The sequence below is a fragment of the Oryctolagus cuniculus genome, chromosome 7, assembly GCF_051225735.1.
Source record: "Oryctolagus cuniculus isolate XC-2025 breed Fujian yellow rabbit chromosome 7, ASM5122573v1, whole genome shotgun sequence".
Classification (NCBI taxonomy): domain Eukaryota; kingdom Metazoa; phylum Chordata; class Mammalia; order Lagomorpha; family Leporidae; genus Oryctolagus; species Oryctolagus cuniculus.
This window is the reverse complement of record NC_142873.1, coordinates 14865089-14877092: the sequence shown is the minus strand read 5'-3', so window position 1 is coordinate 14877092 and position 12004 is coordinate 14865089. Positions and strand designations below refer to the sequence as shown.

The window sequence follows — 12004 nt, the reverse complement described above, 5'->3', positions numbered from 1 at the left end:
TCCTTGGGCCTCTGCAGCAGCATGGGAGACCCAGGAGAAGCTCTTGGCTCCTGGCTTCGGATTGGCCCAGCTCCAGCTGCTTAATTGCCTTTAATAAGCACACGGAGATCAAGAGGATATAAATAGCCTCCAGGGTCAGCAGGTGAGCCTGTCCCCTTGATGCAGGGTTTGGAGGGCAGCGAGGAGAGAGCGCAAATGCACTCCTAGTGACTGCCTGCAGTAATCGCTTTAATTCGATAAACTAACCTTAGCCACCAGAGCTGGGCAGACATCTGGACACCAGTTGTCCACTGTTTATACAGGGAGGGCAGAAAGAGAATGCCAATACATCTTCCGATTTCCAGTTATTTTCCTAAGGGCTGTGTTCTCAAACAAAATGAGAAGTCTCTCCTCCCCTTCCTCCTCTTCCTCTCCTCCCCGCACCCCCATCTGTTTCTTCTCTCTCTCTCTGTGCCTTCCCCACCCTTCCATGCATAGTATTTTTTTTTGTCTTAAAACAGAACCGACTGAGAGTCTTGTGTCTCTATGTGCTGGTGCCTTCTCCTCATTTTGAGGCATTTTCCTTGTTGCAATCCATGATCTTTAAAAACTGGCTTGAGATTCACCCCCTGAAGGAAAGTTTCCAGCATTAACACCAGACCTTGGGCTGAGTTTGTTAACATTCTTTTTAGCCCTTATGCAAGTGAGCCTGGGCTAAATTATGTTATTTTGTACTTAAGAATAAATCACTTTTTTAAAAAACATTTAACAGCCAGCACCGCAGCTCACTAGGCTAATCCTCCACCTACTGTGCCAGCACTCTGGGTTCTAGTCCCGGTTGGGGTGCCCGTCCTGTCCCAGTTGCTCCTCTTCCAGTCCAGCTCTCTGCTGTGGCCAGGGAAGACAGTGGAGGATGGCCCAAGTCCTGGGCGCCTGCACCCACATGGGAGACCAGGAGGAAGCACCTGGCTCCTGGCTTCGGATTGGTGCAGAGTGCCGGCTGTAGCAGCCATTTGGGGGTGAACCAACGGAAGGAAGACCATTCTCTCTGTCTTTCTCTCTGTCTGTCTCTCTCTCACTGTCTAACTCTGCCTGTCAAAAAAATATTTATTTGAAAGGCTGAGTTACAGAGCAGGAGATAGAAATATCTTCCATCTGCTGATTCACTCTCCAAATGATCTCAGTAACTGGGGCTGGGTCAGGCCAAAGCCAGGAGCCTGGAACTCCACCCGGGTCTTCCACATTGGGTGCAGGGGCCCAAGTACCTGGGCCATCTTCAGCTGCATTCCCAGGCACGTTAGCAGGGAACTGGATCAGAAGTGGAACAGCCAGCACTTGAGCCCGCACTCATATGGGGTGCTGGTGCCGCAACGTGGGCCTCATACATTTTTAAAAGTTTTGGTGAACCCGGCCAGGCACAGGCCCAAAGCTCCTTGATGTGACCTAGAATTGCCACTGTCCTGACTCCCAGGGCACATGGCTTGACCCCCTGAGACAGCAGACTGGGTGTGAGGCTGATGGGCTGCAGGAGGCACTGGAAGCTGAAGACGGCTGGGACAACCTCTAATTAGGTCCCACGGTGGGTCTTGCTTAAGGCATCCCAGTTTCTCCTTGAGGCGCAGTTTTGTGGTAGCTGAGAGCCCACAGCCTGGCTCGAGGGGTTGCATTTCTCAAAATCGTTTATAACTAAGTTTTAGTGCTGTATATATGCATGTTTCCTCTTTCCAAATAGGTTGTGCATTGTGCCAGGCCTGAAATTATGTCTTCCATTTATTTTCCTTTTTCCCCAAACCAGGCTCAGATGAGGCTCAAACCAGGCTTCCTTGACAAGCAAGGCCCTCCTCTGCTGTGGCCTGGCGTCCACGTAGATTTGAGCACTGTTTGTTGTTGTTGTTGTAGTAAATGGTTCTTTATTTAAAAAACACAAGAGAGTCATATACAGAAACAAAATGTAACTGGACCGAGAGAGGAAGGGGCACCATAGGCATTCCAGACGGAGGACAGGGGGAAACTATATAAAAGAGTGTAATACCAAGGTATAAATGCAAAATATAGTGGCACATGTTAACAGAAGGTGACGCCAGGACCTCTCACCACGTGGCCTGTTCTGGGTCTGCAAGGTCACTGCGCCCCCAGGGAGCTAAGACACAAGTTCAGGTGGTCACTGTGCAAATAGGGGCTGTGCAGGGCCGCCGGCCCCAGGAGCCCCACTCCCTGCACCAGCTGCTCTGGGTCAAGGTCAAAAGGAGTCAGGGTCTCCACACCTCAGCTTGGGCCTTAAGTAGCCCTGGGAAGACACCAAGGCCGGCTCTTTAAAGCATTCCCTGGGATTTGGTTTGTGGTTTTCCTAAGGCTCCCGGATGACCCCACAGAAACAACAGGCCAAGTGTGGCTCACAGTAATTAAGTAAGAGACACCCACCCCATTCAGGGGTGCACCCACTCTGCTCAGACCCTCCTCCTCCTCCTGGTGCCCAGGGGCAGCTCCTTTCCTGGAGAAGCCACACCTGTCGCCAAGGACGGGGCCCCACAAGGATCCACTTTGTCTCAGATGAGGAGGGGGAGGGTGTTGGTCAGGAATGCAGATCCTTCCACAGCATGGGGCCAGGCCTGCCCCAGCCAGTCACCCAGCTAGCCACTGCCTCAGGACAGCGACCCTACCACCCTCCAGACTCAAGCTTCCTACCCAGGATACACAGTGCATGTCACATGAGAACAGGAACTGGGCCTGGGGACGCGGCGTGGACAGATGGCGGGAACACCCCCACCTTCACCCCCCAGCCCCCACCTGCCCGGGGCCTGCAGGCTGGCTGGCTCTGGCCCTGTGCGCCCCCTGTGCAGAGCAGGCCCGGCAGCAGCGTGCAGCCTGCCCGGGCTGGGGATCCTCCGTCGCGGGCTTCCGGTGGCCATAAGGGAAACCGCAGCGAAGACACAGATTGGAGCGACCTCTCCAGCTGGCTGAGGGCTAGGTGTGGTCTGAAGCCGCCCAGCGTGCCAGCCACGGTCCACGGAGGCCCTCCACGAGGGCGGGGGCAGTGGGGCTGGCGCAGGACAGCTGGTGCACAACCCGGGCAGCCAGGGCCAGCAGCCGGCACAGGCGTGGGCACAGGCGTCGGCGCGGGCAAGCCCTCGCAGGCTGCAGGCCTGGCTCCTGCTACCTCTGCACCATGTCGCTGATATCCTTCACGGAGCTGAGCAGCTTGCTGAAGTCCTGCGTGGCCCTCCGGGCCGCCTGCTGTCGCCAGGTAGATCTGCAGCTCCCACAGGTTGTTCTCCAGTTTGTTGACGGCCGCTCAGAGGGCGAACGTGTTCCTCATCTGCTGGATGGAATCCATGTAGCGCACGCAGAACGTGTAGAGGTTTTTGCCGGCCTCCAGCACGGCGCTGTGGCTGGCCATCTGCTCCGAGTTCCTGGAGATGGCCAGGCACAGGGCCTCGGTGCTGTCCAGAACCACGCCCTGGGGGATGGTGCCGCTGGTGATGCGCTCTGGGGGCTGGCGGGTTTTCCTAAAAGACACGCGCGTGGATATGAGCAGGATAAAGGCGGTGGAAGAAGGCTGGTCGGCCGCCAACAGCAGCGAGGCGGGGGGTGGGGGCCGACCTGGCAGGGGTCCCCGAGGGCTTGGGGTCCGACTGTGGCTTTGGTACGGGAGCTGCCCGGGCTCGGCAGCCTCACAGCTCGTTGTGTCCACAGCCAGGCTTGTGGATTTTGTCTTCGTGCCAAGGGCTGCCTCCCCAGCCGCCTCCTGGCTCGGGCTCTGAGAGGGTTTCCCGGCTCTCCCCACTGGGAATGGGGGAGGCGGCGGGGCGGGTTTGAGCTTAGAAACTTCCCCTTGTCTCTCCCTGGTGACTCGGGGGCGTGCTTGTGCCTCCTCACTCGGGGCTCCTCGCCGGGGCCCTTGGGGGGGCCAGGTGCGCCTGACGCTGCCCTGCTGGGGAGGGGGCCTGGCTCAGCGGCAGCAGGGGTCCCCAGGGCACCACCCTTCCAGGCCTCGTCCTTGTGGGGGGCTGCAGAGGCAGCAGCCACGGAGACCTTCCGCCGCTGGAGCTCAGGGTCAGGCCGGGAGGGCTGGAGCCTGGGCGCCACCGAGAACGGACACCAGGCCGCCCCCGATGGGAGTCGCTGGCCGGCCGGGACCAGGGCAGGCAGCAGGGGCCAGAGGCGGGACCGCGGGGCCCAGAGCTGGAATCAGAATGGCGCGGAGGGGGACCAGATAAATGCCAGCAAGAACTAGGAGGACAAGGGGAAAATGTTCGTTGGTGGTCTGAGCTGGGATATCAACAACAAGAGTTAAAGGACTATTTTACTAAGTTTGGCGAGGTCGTTGACTGCACAATAAAAGTGTATCCCAACACTGGACGGTCAAGAGGATTTGGGTTTATCCTCTTCAAAGACGCAACCAGTGTGGAGAAGGTCCTAGACCAGAAGGTGCACAGGCTGGATGGCCATGTCATTGACCCTAAAAGGCCATGGCTATGAAGAAGGACCCAGTGAAGAAGATGTTTGTGGGGGGTCTGAATCCTGAAGCTACAGAGGAAAAGATCAGGGAGTGCTTTGGCGAGTTTGGGGAGATTGAGGCCATTGAGCTTCCAATGGATCCAAAGTCGAACAAAAGATGGAGTTTTGCTTTTATCACCTTCAAAGAAGACCCCGTGAAGAAGGTTCTGGAGAAAAAGTTACATACCATCAGTGGAAGCAAGTGTGAAATCAAGGTGGCCCAGCCCAAGGAGGTCCATCAGCAGCAGCAGTATGGCTCTGGGGACCGTGGGAACTGCAGCCAGGGGATCCGAGGCAGTGGTGGCAGTGGTGGAGGTAGAGGTCAGGGGAGTGGCCACCAGAATAACTGCAAGCCATACTGAGGTGCAGCAGGAGGGCGATGCCTGCACAAGCTGGGTTTGGATACAGAGTGAATGCTATTATGTACCAAATTTAACTTGACAAACTCTCTATGGCCTGTCCCATGTGTATCTTATTTAAAATTTCCCCCCTGGAATTCACTCTCCTGTTTACTATTTCCAGGGCGCTAGTTGATATAGGCAGTGTGGTGTCTCAGGCCAGGGCGGCGTTACAGGCTGATTTTATCACCAGGTTACCCAAAACCAGATTGGAGTGTCTGCTTCCTGCTGCCGCTCTGAAGCCTGGACCTCTGGACCCTGGTTGTAAAGAGTAAACTGTATCTTAGGAAAAAAAAATTGCTACCTGTCTGGTAGGCACCTTCTCCAAGGAGACCTTGTGATCAGGTGAGTGGTGTCATAGTCAGAAATCCCAATTATCTGCCACTCGGCCTTTACTCTGTCCCGCCCTCCTGTGAAATGTCTTTCATAAGCCAAACTGCCCAATCCCACATCAGGGACCTTTGACCTGGACCACTGTGACACACCCCAGCACCACACTTGGCTAACCACTGGCCTTGAGAAACACCTTTCTTTCTTTCCTTTTTTTTTTTTAAAGATTTATTTATTTATTTATTTGAAAGTCAGAGTTACACAGAGAGAGGAGAGGCAGTGAGAGAGAGAGAGAAAGAGAGGTCTTCCATCCACTGGTTCACTCCCCAATTGGCCACAATGGTTGGAGAGGCACTGACTTGAAGCTAGGAGCCAGGAGCTTCTGGGTTTCCCACGTGGGTACAGGGGCCCAAGGACTTGGGCCATCTTCCACTGCTCTCCCAGGCTGTAGCAGAGAGCTGGATTGGAAGTGGAGCTGCCGGGACTTGAACTGGCACCCACATGGGATGCCAGGACTGCAGGCAACAGCTTTACCCGCTATGCCACAGTGCTGGCCCTGAGAAACGCCTTTCAAATGGATGCCTCCCTGGTACAGCGAGTATAGCATCAGGTCCCGAAGAACCTCAGTGGAAAGCTTGCCCACAGCTTTAACAATGAGCACCTGCAACCTGTTTGCCTTGCTCTGATGGTGCGCTGGGCAGCTTCACACGTCACAGTGGATTTGTGAATCTTGGGACCAGCCCATTCACAACCTGACCCTGGAGCTGCCCCACAGAAGGTGTTCTGGAGCCTGGTTGCCCTTCCTGGGGGATTTTGAGATTCCAACCCCCTTAGGAGCTCCTGATCACCTTCACTGTGTGAGCAGCAGCATGTGTGCCGGTGCCGTGGGGGAAGCAAGCCCCTGGCACTGTGCACGAGGTGTGAGTGTGGGCTGCAGAGGATCACCTATGCCCCACCCCCAGGGTTACTAGTTGACATTGTACAATCAACACTAAGACATCAGATGTGCTTGGAGCAGGAAGAATGTCCTTTCCAACCCACGTGAGAAACTCTGGCTGCAGGGGCAGTAGGGGCCACATCCCCTATACTCACTCTGCCAGGGTCCTCCTCACCCCTTCACTGCCAGGATTGCTCTCAGCAGCTCAGACTGGGTGTGGCCTCACCTGTGAGACTGCCTGTGCCCCCGTCACTTGCAGCCACGGACAGAGAAATTAAGGAGCTCTAGGCCTGCTCCTAGGAGAGCCTGCCTATGACGCAGCCCTGTAACTTATTCTACTTGTTCCTGTGTTTTCAAATGTCAAGAGGGGGAGTTCACACTGTTCTGCAATGCCCCAGTTCAGACGGCCAGGAGCAGATGCACCAGCACGGCTTCAGCGCCCCTGGACCTCACCTGCATTGACTCCTTCCTGTCCCAGGAGCCACTCTCCCTACCCACCCTGCTTCCACGCCTCCCCCTGCTGGGTGCGTATATTGGCCAAGGCCTGGAGAGGGGAGGGTACTGAGGTGGCTTGGTGGGATCCTTGTCCTGTGATTGGTGTCAGGGTTGGATTCTAAGGTCTCAGCTGGTGGGAAAGACCAGGCAGAGGGCTGCACACTCAGCCCTTGGACAAGTCCGTGGATACTGAGAGACACACCCAAAGCAAAGCCATAGGCCGAGAGCAGGGACAGAGCCACAGCAGCAGGGCTCTGGGGCCACGGGCCTAGGCCTGAGTGGGTTGGGGGTGGCAGGGTGCTGTTTCATTGGTCAGCAGAACCTTTGCCACATGATCGGGCATGAATGAAGGAGCCCTGGGTGTAGGGATGAGCAGGGTGGCCAAAGGCCAGAGCCCAGCACCAGGACATGTGCCTGAGCTTCACTGCTTTGTTTCATCAGCGCCGCTGTTCTTCCGAGTTGTTTGTTGCTTGATGAATACATATGTTGACTTGAATTCCTCGTGACTCCCTAAAGCATGGTTTGAAAACACTGGGCTCCGGGCTGGTATGTGTCCACAACAGAGTTTTTACTAGTCTTTGGCCAACTAAGAGAAAAGAGACTATTTTATTTACCATTTGGCATCGTACAAAAACCTCACACACAGAGAAGTATATTCAGTGTAAATGTGCGGTTAACAAGTAATTAGGATGCGGACGTGCAGGGCATCACCGCCCAGGTGTCTTACTCCGGAACTCAATCACATCGCCGGGCCTCCTGCAGGAGCCAGCTGCCACTGGGCTTCTGGGACCCAGCTTGGTTTCCTCTTGGCCATTCAGCTTGCCTCCTGAGTTCTCCTGATGCCCACAGTAGCTGTCTTGTTTTCCCTGCTTTTTTGGCCTTCTCGACCATGACAGGTCACAGGTCAGCTCTGGCAGACAAACTGTGTAGGCTCCAGAGTTTCAGGCTGCCTGCCCAGTGTCCCCTTGTCGCCTGAAGCCAAAACTCTCCTGCAACTGGGCAATCATGATACCTCCACCTTACCAAAAATTCTCCCCAAATCTCAATGCATCTTCATGTTTTCCTGAAACACATTGCTCTTGTTGGAATTGCATGAAATTCCTAACTGGCCAAATTCAGGACAAGTGTTTGGCACAGTATCTTAGGTCACCACTAGGGATGCCCACATCCTACATTGGAGTGCCCGGTTCAAGTCCTGGCTCCTCCACTTCCAATCCAGTTTCCTGCTAATGTGCTTTCTGGGGGTCAGCATGTGATGGCTCAAGAACCTGAGGCCCTGTCATCCATGGGAGAGACCTGGATTGAGTTCCAGGCTCCTGACTTTGACCTGGTCCAGCCCTGGCTGCTGCAGGTATTTGAGGAGTAATCCAGCAGGTGGAAGATCCCCCTCTCTGTGTCTCCCTGCCTTTCAAGAAAAGAAAAGAAAAGAAAAAATGCCCAAATTGGAGGGTCCTAACCAGGGTGAGTAATTTGTGGGTACCAGTTAAGTGCAAATTCTGGGAGAGCAGAGGAAGAGTCCAGGGCCAGGCCTTCATCCCAGCCACTTCCTATGTGCAGGTGCCTCTGCTTAACCAACGAATCCAGAGAGGAGGCAGGTCTTTCATGCAGCAACAATGAGAGAGGGGAAGGAGACTGGAAGAAGAAATGGATTCATCAGCAAAGAGACCTTCAGCTTTGCCCATTTCCCCAAGGAGGCGAAGGATGAAAGTGTTTAGCTCCAAGAAAAACCGTCTGATTAAGCTGGGGTTTAAAATGAAGTGAGAATTTCACAGGATCTCTCACATCAAGTGCCTTTAAAGTAAGTCCTGATACCTATTTTCAAATAATGAAAGGAGGAAGAGACAGTGGCCCCAGGGAAGGGTCACATCTGGGAGGTGCTGAGTGGCCACTCTGTACCTGGCTGTGTCCTGGGGACCAAGTCAGGGACAAGTGGGAGAGGGCCCTGGGCAGACAGTGGCTCCTGTGCCAGCAGATCTGCGTTACAGGGCATGGAACCATGCAGGGGAGAAGCGAACCGCGTAGCCAGGTGGACGAGGGCCTGGGGGTGGGGACAGATGTCCACCTGTAGTTGTCCTGCTCCCTGGAGGGCTGGGTGAGGGGTGGCCATGACCTTGGGAAACTGGTATAATCCTGCAGAGACACCAGGAGGCAGAGGAGCCGGCCTCAGTAAGAGCACGTTCTACCACTGGCTGAGTTAAGATAAACTCCGAGAGGCGTCCTGCAGGTGACCAGAAACCACAAAGACAAAGCACAGTCGCAGGGCCCGAGTTGCCCACTGCAGGCACAGGGGCCACAGGGTGCACAGCTCAGCCACCCTCTCCCTCGGCTGTCCACTCAGCCCCACCAGCTCCACCAGCTCCACAGGTCAGCAGAGACTCGCTGACAGCAATGGGGTAGGGAGGGAGCTCGAGCCAGACCCAGGCTCTCTGGAGGTTCCAACTCTTCCAGGTCCTCAATAGCCCAGAAGGAGTTTGGGTCCTGACTGGGGTGACTCTAACCACTGCTAAGTGGTTAAGTGAGCTGTGGAGACGCCTTGTGAAGACGCGCCCCACCTGAGCTGTGCTGCTCGTGGGGGTGTGCACACTGAGATGCTTGTGCTGGGGTGTGTGCCAGCGTGCAAGGGAGCAGGGAGGGAGGGAGAGGAGGGGAAGGATGCAGAACACCTGCCAGGTGGAGTGAAGTCAGGGGATTGTAGATTGCATGTGGGACCAAGTGACAAAGCCGAGGGCGTGCACCTCAGACATCCATCCACTCAGCACTCATATACTAGGTCAGTACTAGTGTGTATCAGGTGGGGTCTTAGGTGCTGGTTTATAAAAGTGAATTCAGCTGGTCACAGCCCAGGCAGGTGCAGGAGAGTGCTGATCTTGGCCCAAGTAGTGCTACAAGGATGGTGCCAATTGAGGGGGGTGGATGACTGCTCAGTGTCTCCCAGCTGGGCCCAAGTTGCCCAGATCCTACTGGGCTCCAAGAATTCCTGGGATGTGTGTGGGATCCTCAGAGGGTCCTACTGTGCAGTGCAGAGACAAACAGGACGTGTGACTTCCTCTGTTCCGCTGGTGAGGTGGCTAAGGGCACTGGCTCTCAAATCCTGTAAGTGTGGGTTCAGGTTCTGCTCCCTCACGAACCAGTAGTTGGAGCTTGGGCAAGCCCGGTCTTTTCTCATCCCGTTTTCTCACGTGTACAATGGGTGGTCCTGAAGCTGAGCTGCAATGCACAGCCCCTGTCCTAAAGCAGCTCTTTATATCACCGGAGTCAGCGTTGATGCTTACCATTGATGATGAATAAAACACCGTCCTCGGCTTCCATTTCCCTGTCTGTGAAGTGTTGAGTTGATACCCGATGATCTCAAGATCTCTTCTGTTCTCCTGCACCATAAGGATGGCTGATTGGATCAGTTTCCAGTTGCCATGGTGATGAGGTTGCTATGAGGACACTGCAATTCAAGCCAGCTTGGACCGCAATTCTGGCGGTGGGCCTGGCTGGGCCTGGAGTGGTGCTGTACCCTCCCTCACATGCATGCCTGCCTGTGGTGTGTCTGGCACCCTGGCAACCAGAGTGGGGGACCCCTCTGAGGGAGAAGCACGAGAAGGTGGTTTGGGAGGTTCCACTCCTCTCCCAACATCTGCCAGAGCCTGTCTGCCCATCTGAGAGGGAGTTCTGCAGCTTCCTGCCTTCAGAAGTAGTTAGAGAGTAGCAAGGGCATGACAACCACGAGGCTGGGTCAGAAAGTGTGTCCTGTGCACGTGGCTTTTATTGTCACTCCAAATCTCCTGATGCCTGACCATTGCCGCAAACTCCTGCCTTCTCCCCGAGAGACCACCCAGCTGGGCCAGGCATTTAACTTTCACTTCATTCCCCCTCACTCCTTCTATTCTTTTTAAAAAGATTTATTTAAAAGACAGAGTTACAAAGAGAAAGGAAGAGGCAGAGAGAGAGAGAGAGAGAGACAGACAGACACATGCACACACGCACACACACACACACAGATCCTCTATCCACTGGTTCACTCCCAAAATGGCAGCAGACAGAAAGGGCTGGGCCAGGCTGAAGCCAGGAGCCAGGAGCTTCCTCCAGGTCTCCCATGTGGGTGCAGGGGCCCAAGGACTTTAGCCATCTTCCACTACTTTCCCAGGTGCATTAGCAGGGAGCAGGGTGGGAAGTGGAGCAGCTCAGACTCCAACTGGCACTTATATGGGACACCAGCCCTGCAGGTGGCAGCTGAACCTGCTACATCACAGCCTTGGCCCCATTCCATTCTTTTTTTTTTTTTTTTGACAGGCAGAGTGGACAGTGAGAGACAGAAACAGAGAGAAAGGTCTTCCTTTTGCTGTTGGTTCACCCTCCAATGGCCGCCGCCGCCGGCGCACCGCGCTGATCCGAAGGCAGGAGCCAGGTGCTTCTCCTGGTCTCCCATGGGGTGCAGGGCCCAAGCACTTGGGCCATCCTCCACTGCACTCCCTGGCCACAGCAGAGAGCTAGCCTGAAAGAGGGGCAACCGGGACAGAATCCGGCATCCCGACCGGGACTAGAACCTGGTGTGCCAGCGCCACTAGGTGGAGGATTAACCTAGTGAGCCGCGGCGCCAGCCCCCCATTCCATCCTTAAAGAAACAAAAAGTTCAGGAGGAAGCACCTGGCTCCTGGCTTTGGATCGGCGCAGCACCGGCCGTAGCAGCCATTTGCGGGGTGAACCAACGGAAGGAAGACCTTTCTCTCTGTCTCTCTCTCACGGTCTAACTCTGCCTGTCAAAAAAAAAAGAAAAAAAAAAAACACAAAAAGTTACATAATAAACAAGGGCCACTGTAAAAGCTTCCACCTGTACAGACAAGTGCAGGGCAAAGTAAAAGTCCTTCTCCTCTAGCTGCCATCCACTCTTCTCTCCTGAAAGCGACACCATGAGCCATGTGGCTTTTTCTCCCACCTGGTTTTTCAGAGAAGAGACACCATGGATCATTAAACTGAAGCAAAATGCAGTGCCACCTTTTTGATTTTTCACTGATGGTCTCCTCTAACACAGACTGTTTGGTCTTTTTCATGCAAGAGAAGGACTTGGAGATCTTTGCAAATCAGTTCACCCGATGGACTTACACACCAAGAAAGATCCTGTAAATATTTGTTAAAAGACTTATTTATTTGAAAGCCAGAGTTATGGGGGGGGGGAGAGAGAGAAAGAGAGAGAGCTTCCACCCACTGGTTCATTCCCCAGATGACCACAAGAGCCACTGCTTGCCAGATCAAGCCAGGAGCCAAGAGCTTCTTCCGGGTCTCCCATGTGGGTGGCAGGGGCCCAAACACTTGGGCCATCTTCCACTGCCTTTCTCAGGCCATAGCAAGAAGCTGGATTAGAAGTGAAGCAGCTGGAACA

At 54.7% G+C, this 12004-nt stretch overlaps 1 pseudogene; it reads left to right on the top strand.

The window, feature by feature from the left end:
- Positions 1-4228: 4228 nt before the first annotated feature.
- LOC138850349 (heterogeneous nuclear ribonucleoprotein A/B pseudogene) lies at positions 4229-4838 on the top strand (annotated as a pseudogene).
- The last annotated feature ends 7166 nt before the right edge of the window (positions 4839-12004 follow it).